This window comes from Uloborus diversus, chromosome 9 (assembly GCF_026930045.1).
Source record: "Uloborus diversus isolate 005 chromosome 9, Udiv.v.3.1, whole genome shotgun sequence".
Taxonomy (NCBI): Eukaryota; Metazoa; Arthropoda; class Arachnida; order Araneae; family Uloboridae; genus Uloborus; species Uloborus diversus.
This window is the reverse complement of record NC_072739.1, coordinates 60,912,021-60,921,983: the sequence shown is the minus strand read 5'-3', so window position 1 is coordinate 60,921,983 and position 9,963 is coordinate 60,912,021. Positions and strand designations below refer to the sequence as shown.

Genomic DNA, 9,963 nt, shown 5'->3' with positions numbered 1-9,963 from the left:
ATGTCGGTAATCTCAGTTAGTAGAAACTTCGTGCAAAAAACTTGTTAGGATCAAAAATTTTTAAAATTTATTGATCAGAAATACAATAGAACACTTTTAAAAGATAAACATTTAAAAAGTAATGCTTCACGGTTATAAAACTGAAACGGAAAATAACTCTTGGAAAGTTTTGTTTATGTTTGAAAGTTTAACTTTAGGAACACAATGTAAAAAAATCGTGTAACCTTACTCCGTAAATACGCTGGCAGCATTCTCCATTTTGTGTTACCTTATTCCGGCTGCTAGCTTCCTCCATAACAATGGAGTAACTTAACTGGTGTACGTTATGAGCGTGATGAAAAAGTAGAAAAAGCAAACAACTGACAAGGAATATGATATCAAGACAGCAAATATTTATTCAATAAAATGGCCCAATACATGTTATAAACATATTACATTCTTAGGAATAATGAGTTTTAGTTTACAATACGTATTTGAAAAATATATCCATTAACAATTAAAGCTATTACTCTGCAAATTCTAAATAGCAGTTGCATTTTATTTAAAAATAAGAACCGCTATTAAAATTAACTTTAAAAGCCACGAATACAAAGAATATCATTTGCTTTATGTCAAAACTGAATAGATTGGTAACAATCGCATTTTAAAATGCGCGTCATACAATCATGATGCGAACTTTGCATTTTAAAATACGTGTCATGCAATCGTGAAGCTTCAAGATTACAGGGCGCGTAATGTCTGTAATAGCCATGCTGTAAGAAACATAATGCAATAGAAAATTTAATTCAGTAACACTTAGTTATAGCGTGTCTCGATATATCGATCATTCGGATACCTCATGATTTCCAAAAGTACCCCAAATATTAAATAAAAAGCGTAATATTAATAATTAAAAAAAAAAAACATCAGACCGATGAAATATTATTTTTCACGGAAATATTTTGTGTCACCCCTCCCTTGTTATCAAACAAAAGGAGAATGTTAAAAGCATAATGACGCTAAAACTGCATGAAGAGCAACGCGAATTGCAGACAGGAAAAGTGATTTGAAGTCACAAGGAACCTCTTTTGTAATCAAAAAGGAAAAGAGTTTATGGATGAAAAGGCATCTTATTCACCAATAAGATCATATCCATAAGCTCATTTTTATACATTAAAAAGAGGGGATCCTTGTAAATACAAAATGTGTCTAAATTTCAAACAGCTATTTGTGTAATCATATATTTTTTGTGTGATGTTAAGGTACTGCACATAGCTAAACATTTTATTGCAAAACAAAGATGTTTTACATCTATCTAAATTCGCTACAGGTTGAAACTGTACATTTACGTGCATTTGATCCTACGTTAGACAAATCAATATTTTTAATAACCACGGTTAACCGCGTTTCCGAAGTTATCGGAATACAAGGAAACAGAAATAAATTAAATATACTAATGAGATTATTATTAGAACGTGTTCTGTATATGCAAAAACGAGAAAGGATATCAAGTACGATACAATGAGTTGATATAATAATTTAGAACCCAAACATTGACACATCGAAAACCATGAGCCTCTTCTGATATGATTGAATCTTTGATAGTTAGATGCGAAAGTCTCTCTAATGACACCTCCTGAACCAAATCCTATGGACTGAAGGATATGTTTGATCAAGGCAAATACAAGAAACCAACACAGTAGTTTTTCCAAACTGAACACTAGAAAAGACATTAAAGAAAAAGCATCATTCAGTAAAACATATTTTTATGGTTTAAAAGAGAACAGTTTTTAACTACTGGGTGAAAAATAACAGGATTTGAGAGGTTTACCAATAGTTGATATTTAAAATCTCATGGCTAAAAATAGAAGAGTTTTTAGCGTTTTGGGGTGAACAATAACAGAAACTGACATTTAACAAAATAGGATTGAATTTCACCAATAAACTCTCATAACGTTGTAAAGTAAAATATAAAAGCTGTTAACTAATCAAAAAAGGGACTCATCAGAACAAGGGTTTCCAATCCCGCGATATTGACTTTATTTTTCTAAAAGTTGAATTTTAATGCGAAACACAAATAATTGTGCTTTTTAAGGAAGGACTGATTTCATTACTTGATAGTAGTTTTCTTGAATTTTCCGTACATTAGTTGTAGATAGTGATTGCTATACCGGTATATCGAATATCGGTATTTCGTTGAAAGCGAACTAGTAGGAGGAATTCTTTAGATCTTTTCGTGGTGCCCGGTTTTTGTGTGTGTGGGGGGGGGGGGCGATTTCAATGCACGTGTAGGCGTAAACTTGCGCCTCGCCAATTGGATACTTTAGTAATCCATGAGCACTAGGGTGGGGCGAAAAATAAAAAGTTTTTCCGATCAACTAGTAATAGTTGCCAAAAGTTGTCTTTGGTGATAGTTAGCAAAAGTGCAAAATTTGATGAAGATCGGATAATATCTTCAGGGGGCGCTGTGGTCACAAAGTTTTATTATAGATTTTTTCCCGGATTTCATGGTTAAAATACGAAAAATAATGCTGTTAACTTATATCATTGCATTTTTTTACTCATATTATTTATTTATGCACTGAAAGCATACGAAATAACCCATAAAAGTTCTTTTATGTTATTTATTTATATTTCCAGCATCTTAAAAAGAAACAAAAAAGTAAAAAATAGTGACTTTTAGGACAATACTAAGTAAAAACTGATGAATTTTACAAAATGTGACACAAAAATTATGAAAATGCAAATATATTAGACAAATAAAATTAAACAGCACTATTGAAACAATAATAAACAATTTTAAAAATCTGTAAAAATTTACACTACATACGTGATACAAATTTATGTGTCACAGTTAGAGCTTTTACGAAAGTAGTCTTTTTTACTTTTAAAGAAAGGCAGTTCCTTTCGAGCCTCTAAACGTGCACGAATCAAACCATCCCTGGCTTCTATTCCACTTACGGCCAGAGATGCATCCGTCACCAACTTTACGCAGCGCTCCACAGATTGAGTATGACAAGGAAATTTGCACATGTTTTGAAGAAAATGAGGAACATCTCCGGTGTTCACTAAGTCATGTAGCTCGTCCTCAGTTAATATATTTGTTATAGGAGGTTTTGTTATAAGCACTTCTTCACACTGCCAATTGATCAAGTCGACATAGTCGGAAGAAGAAAAGTTAAGCTCAGGGATGGTAAAAGTACGGATATCATTATTGTTCACAGGATTAGTGTCTCGTACTCTCAAAATCCAACGAGCAGCTAACTGCCGTACTTGCCTTCAAACATCATTTAACATCGCCAGCAAGATGTTTTCAGGATGTGCAAAAAAGGCGTTCCGCTGAATGACTGGATCGATGACATGTAACAGGTCGTCTGGCAAATAACGCGACAGATGAATAACGTGCCACAAGTTTCGTGCACCATCCTTGCATGCTGAGTTGCACTTAATTAGAAACCAGCAAGGTGTATAAACTTTAATAACGAATGAAACAAGCATTTTTAAATTTGCTGTTGGATATTCTGTGCCGATGTACAAACGCAAAATCCGACTGGCTGTCGTGAGCCATCTAGAATGACTCAAGGAACCAGGTACTCTTTCAGAAAGGTGTACGGAGCAGTTGCCACTAATAACGGCTTCAAATATTTCCAGTAGATATTTCTGGTCAGTACTTAGGTCCCCTCGGTCGATAGTTGGCATGTTTTGAATATTGCACTCAACGGATTTATATTTCACTATCGGTAGTGATTCGCAGCCTATCAACATTTTGCCAATAGGACCGCTGAATCCTCGGGGATTAGTACTTGGTCCATCCAAGTATTCTACTAAATGGCGAAGCAGCAATTCGTTGCCATGAAGCTGGCATATTAACCACTGCAATGGTCTGTGAAAGAATGTTTCAAGGCGTAAAATCACGCCACTTTTTCTTCCGGTATTTGCTGCAGTACTGTCACATCCGACGGCGCACAACTGAGTAATATCAATTTTGTTTTCAACAATGAAATCCAGTATGCCGTTTGCAATTCCTTCTGCGTTTGATCGATTTGGCGAAATATGTCCTAAGTATTTATTATCTGGCAGCATAACCAGTGTTACATGTTCTTCAATAATTATTTTTCGATGATAACTGCCGGACACAGATTGTTCCAAGAACAATGTACTATCCTTTCGGCCATCAAAGTACAGACCTTGTACATCAGCACATTTTGGCCCTTGGTGATGAGCTTGCAGATTTTTTCTCACTTATTTACGCTCTCGTTTCACTTTGCTTGGATCGATTATATTTGAAGATGTTTCAGGAGAAATTAAGCCCACGTCTTCTAATATGGATGATGCCAACGCGGCCGCTGATCTATTCGAAACACCGTATCGGTCACACGTTTTAGAAAATTTGTTCAAACTGACTCTTGCTTGCGAAGTGCTTGCTTTATAATTTATAACTATAAATTCAGGATCCTTTTCGTCCGTACCTTCTATTGAATATTCTTTATCAATTTCTGTTTCTTCAGAATCTTCTTCACGGGTATTAACTATGCTTTCCCTCTTCGCTCTTGATTCTTCTTTCTTTTTTCGTTCAAAACTCAGTTTTAATTTTCTTGTGGTTTGAATATCAATGTTTCCAATAAACATTTTTCTATCACCACGCTGATCAGAAAGAAAAAGTTGTTCTTTGGAAGGAACTTTGCGAGTCTTGTCGCAGTTACACGCACTGAAACGGCATTTACAACAAGCGATGTCGAAAAGTTTTTCTCGAGCTTCGGATGAAAATAACTGCATCTTTGCGTTAAACGCATTTGTTTTAACAGATTTTTTGTTCATAGTTTTCTTCAGGTTTTTATATTTGCCGTGAAAATGTCGAATCATTTGAACGATTCGTTTATGTGAAACTATAGGAATAGAGGAACGATGCCATATCTCTTCTAACTTCGTGGCTACGTCTTCTGCTATCTCAGTCACTGTGGGCTCTTTGGAAGAACTAAACTGTTTCTTTTCGTGTGCAAGAAATAAATAATACTTAAATACATCTTCATACGTAGGTAACACAGAATCAGACACATTTTTTGGTGTTCTGAAAATGGAATCTTTTAACATTTTCCTTGTTTTTACTTTCGATCCAGCACAATAATCCTTCGAATGTTTTCCGCTCATTATGGTGTTAGAGATAGCGTTTCAATGCACTGAAAATATAAACATACACTGTGCTGTGCACTCGATGCTGCAGAAATGCGCCTGGAACTTTTCTCGGTTAGAGTTCAAGGTTGTATAACGTATTTAAATGGCATTTCACATGATTCTAAGAGCTCGACGGCAGTGTCTCTTCAAATTACGGAGTTTTTACAACAAAACCATGCATTGCTTTCTTTTAATGCTAACGTTTAGTGACCAAATTTCTTTTGGAAGCTATTCTATATGCTCTTAATACATACATGTCCTTTAGAATTAAAAAAGGTGAAATTAAAGTTAGAAAAAAGCATGATTTTTACATTGAAACCATGATATTATAGGAAAAAAACAATGTTAAAACTTTGCGATCGCAGCGCCCCCTGAAGATATTAACCGATTTTCGTCAAATTTTGCACATTAGCTAACTATCACATAAGACAACTTTTGGCAACTATTACTAGTTGATCGGAAAAACTTTTCATTTTTCGCCCCACCCTAATGAGCACTGACCTTTTTTTCCACAGAAGGGGACCAATTTTTAGCTTTTTGGGAAAATTTATATTTTTACTCATTGATTGATGATAGTAAAAAAAAAAAGAAATAAAAATGACTTTCCGGCAGAATTTTGAAATTAGACGATGAAGCTTTAAAAAATTAGTTGGGATAGACAGAAGAAAAGTTTTTAACGCAGCATTTTTGGAGAAAATTTGCGACATCATCGGTAATTCGAAAACTACAGCTGATGACTCGAATCGGGGTTTGCTCTAACCATTTTAAAAATCAATTTGAAAAGAAAAAGTGGTTTCTGTAAAATTGTACATGAATACAAATTGAATCATTTTTTCCTAAGAAGTAGAAATCATGGAATAAAACATTTTCTTTTCTTTATTTTCTTTATAAATATCAATAATATTGAATTATATTATTAGTAGTATAGTTCGAGATCAATAATGAAAACCCTTAAGAAGGGCCACCTCCTCTGAGTGGCCACATTGTCATGGAACGGAGGGGTGACCGCTTGGAGAGGTTTCATTTTCCCATCAGCGACTATCGTTTGGCATCGTTATCCATTTTTTTCAAGTTCCGCATTAGGTATGTTTGGACAGTGGAGGGTCCGTAAGAGCTCAATTTTGCTGATTGATCAATTCTGTATATTCTTTCGCTTGAAAATTGAGAGGTGAAAAGACAAAATCGCCATTAGTTTCATAAGTAAAAGTTTGGGTCCTCAGAATGGTTCTGTGGCCTAATTTCTTCAGAGGATAGTGTGTCGTTGCTCATAGTGATTAGCACTTTTTGATGACAATAAAAACTGTTCCCTTTATATAACAAGTCTAATACTAAAAAGTCAGTAATCCAACGTTATGAAGCACAAAAATTGCAAATGATTGCAGACACGTGTTTCTGTGTTACAAGGAACACCTTTTTCAATGCAAAGAAGTGTGAGCTTCTGGATGAAAAGTCATCCAAGAAAAGCCAAGCTCTTTTCATCCAGAAGCTCACACTTCTTTGCATTGAAAAAGATGTTCCTTGTAACACCGAAACACGTGTCTGCAATCATTTGCAACTTTTGTGCTTCATAACGTTGGATTACTGACTTTTTAATTTTCAGCACAAAGGTATTTATTCGTTATTAAGTCTAATACTAGTTTCAGATCATCGCTGAGATATCTTGAGTAGCGGACAACATCCCAAAAATGCTGTGCACCGGCTCTTTTGCATATTGACGACTCGGTTTAATGAGAAACCAAACTTTTGCATACACTTTTACAATGTATTCGACAATATCTCTATTTCATAAGATGGCTCTTTTGTACCAATATATGAAAGAAGTACTCTATTTGCTGTTGTAAGCCACCTTGTATGAGATAGCTTACTTGGTGATTTGGTGGACAATGATTTTGGAGAATTTTCAGAACATATCGCTTGAATCTAGAACATATCGATTTCTACACGGCGCATATTTGCTTGGATAAATGATAAGAATAGGCGAGGAAGATGGAAATCGTTTCATTATATCACAGAATTAGAAAAACAAACACATTCTACGCAATCAAACCATATGTCACCGACAGTCAAAACTAAGTAGAAAGAGCTAATGATGAGAGAAATAGCAAATTACGCAATTTTCAAATTCTTGACGAAGGCTTTAAATATAGTGTGATATGATATTATTTTGTTTACAAACAAAGGATCTTACTATTTAATTATTTATACCATAACGATTGAAAAAATATATTGCATAAGAGAAATGAAAAAAATTGTTTTTAAAAAAAGTCCATTTTTAGCCTACTTTCCCAGTAAAAGTCAGAAAAAGAAGAAAAAAGCATGAAAGAAGGCTTAATGCATCTTAAAAATATCGCGAATTTTCCGTTCAATTTTGAACAGTTCAAATCCCACAACATTAGTGCCTACGGGGAAACTGAAAGTCAATGTAAATTCCGTACTTAAAGGCGGATTTGCTTCAAACAAATTTTGTTGGAAATAGCTCTTGACGCGTGACGCCAAACTCCAGACTCCGACAATTTATGGGCATCCGACTCCGACTCCTTTTCCCGATAATTAATTGAACTCTGACTCCCCGACTTCGACTCTGACTTGGTAGCTTTGGCAAAAATTTATACACGGAGGACAAATGACCGAGTCCGATTCTCGGATACTCGACTCCGACTCCTTTATCTCAAAATGAGATTGACTCCGACTCCGCAGCTATGGTTTTGACAGTGAAATAATTATTGTTGATTTGACTTGTTTTTATTTTTACGCTAAAGTTGTAATTTAGGTATTCAGTTTTCGACGAATAAACTCAAAGTCATTTATGTTTCTACATAAAGATATGCGCAGACGATTTTTTTTTTTTTTTTTTTTTGACAATGAAAATTATTTTTTTAAGTTGACATTTTATTGTTTTTATTTATTTTGGTAAGTGCATTAATTCATTTAAAAATTGTTTTTGGCAACAGGGGAAAAAGAAACATTTTTTTTTTTTTTGATATGATGTATTTATTTTAATGAGCTCATTAATTTTAATTATTTTTTTTCGTTTTGAAAGCTGTTAAAGATTTTTTTAATTGAAAAAAGTGTATTAGCTGATTGTTTAAAAGTTGCTGCTATTTTATTTGTTCGTTTTTTTTTTTTTTTTTTTTTGACGCATCTAATTTTTTTTTTAAATGAGTGAAGAATATTTTATTCCTAGAAATCAGCTTAAAGTATTTTAAAAATATGTTTGAAAACATTTGCGATTTTAGCTATTTTTCAGAATATTGATCAGGTACTAGAAAGTAGTATGGGTATACGGGAAAGTAGGCTCGTCTAGTTCTAGACAGAACTTCTTGTTATATTAGCGAAATTGCAGGGACCTGGCAGGGAATTGAAATATATTTCAATTATCAAAATAATTTTAAAACCAACATTAGATGTCACTACACAACTTTTCTCACCACAGCCGATTAAAAAAATATACAGAAGAATTTTTTTTTTAATTTTTAAAATGCCAATTTTTACATATTTGACGATATTTCAAGGGAATAGCAGGGGATCTAAATATATTTTGATTTCCAAAAAAAATTTTACACGAATATTTGATGCCAATACACAACTTTTCCCACCACAGGCGTTTTCGATTTAAAAAAAAAGTCAAAATTTACCCACCCTAATACGCATGCATCACCGCTTGCACACGATGTGGTAGCATACAATGGCTACCAGCTTTGAGCCACCCTCTCCTATATGTAAAACGTCAGCATTGGAAAAACATCGAACAATTTCGTTTGACTCGTCCATAATACATCAATAGTAAAAACTTGAATGTTTTAAGGAACACATTAAAAGTTTTGAAAACATGGAAATCGTATACCTACTTTCAATTCAGTAATATCCAGGCTTGCCAGACGTCCAGGTTTGACCGTGACAAATCCTGTTTTTAAACAAACTCCCGGTGTCGCGGCCGGTTTACTTCACGTCCCGGAAAAAGATAAATTTGATTACACGTGACAAAAACGATCTAAAATTAGTCAACTGTGAATGATTATTTAGGATAATTACTTGATCATTTGTATCATTGACTTGTTAAATTTATACCAGATTAGCTTGTGAGGGTTTTTGCAAGAAGATTAAAACCCAAAAAGACTCGAAAGAAGTCCTATGAAATAAAAAGTATATCTAAATATTGTTCATTTTTTTATTCCCCATTCAAAGTGTTTTTTTTTTTTTTTTTTGACTGAAATGAACTGTTAAGTGAAATGTTCAAATTCTATCTTTTGTTTTATTGCCCCTGTTTTAGGTTCATAACTATTGACCATTTATTCATAGAATTGAGAATAAACTGCCCTATAAAACGCTTCAAAAACCAACCTGTGTTGTGTACCCCTTTAAAATACTAGCAACGTTTGGCATTTCGGTGTCCCGGTTGAGCATTTCAGAAATCTTGCAAGCCTAGTAACATCTAATGAATCTCACTAAACTCATTCATGACAACAACAGACACAAAAAATACTTACAATAATTGATGAGGTTAGGTTCAGAATCATCAATCTAAAAAACAAAAATGAAAACGTTTAATTTTGTGGAATAAATAAATGAAAGTACTGCTTAGAGTCTGAAATTTAAAATTTTTCTTTCTTCATTAAAAAGGGTTTTATTTGTAAATGCAAAAGAAGTTTATGACATAATTTTTCACAATTTTTGTATATTAATGTTTAATAATAGGGCATTTTTTTTTTAAATCGGGCAGATTTATTTAATGCGAAAGAGCAAAAACGTAGGAAAAATAAAATATGGAACGGAACAGCAAAACATTCTTCCCAATATAAATTGTTGATAAGT

The 9,963-nt window shown here is 33.6% G+C and overlaps 1 long non-coding RNA gene across 1 annotated transcript; it reads right to left on the bottom strand.

The window, feature by feature from the left end:
- Positions 1-895: 895 nt before the first annotated feature.
- Positions 896-9,676, bottom strand: LOC129229432 (uncharacterized). Its single transcript, XR_008581100.1, has 2 exons — positions 9,639-9,676; positions 896-1,699 (listed from the first exon to the last, which is right to left on the bottom strand). It is a non-coding gene; the product is annotated as an uncharacterized LOC129229432 (long non-coding RNA).
- Between the last annotated feature and the right edge of the window lie 287 nt (positions 9,677-9,963).